This window comes from Camelina sativa, unplaced genomic scaffold, assembly GCF_000633955.1.
Source record: "Camelina sativa cultivar DH55 unplaced genomic scaffold, Cs unpScaffold00799, whole genome shotgun sequence".
NCBI classification, from domain to species: Eukaryota; Viridiplantae; Streptophyta; class Magnoliopsida; order Brassicales; family Brassicaceae; genus Camelina; species Camelina sativa.
Window position 1 is genome coordinate 13,826 of NW_010921927.1, and position 321 is coordinate 14,146.

Here is a 321-nt window from a genome sequence, read left to right on the forward strand (position 1 = left end):
AATGGTTCTCTGACGCCATCACTAGCCTTCGACATCTTCATGTATTATTATGTATCTCCCTTGTGGACTAGTACTAACTCAGAACTGCAAAAGAGACGAAGCCTGAAGCAAAAGTTGAGTAAGGAGACAGAAACATACAAAAGAAGAGCAAACTGGAAAAGGGGAGGACGAGATTTAAAGATAACTTTTTTATAGGTAATAGTGACCCTTTAGGCAAGAAAGCTTTGTGGGATTTGCTACCAAAAGATGAAAGCTGTTTTCTGTCTTTTTCCTAAATAAATATAAGAGCAAACATGGAATAAAATCCAAAATTTGGGTCTC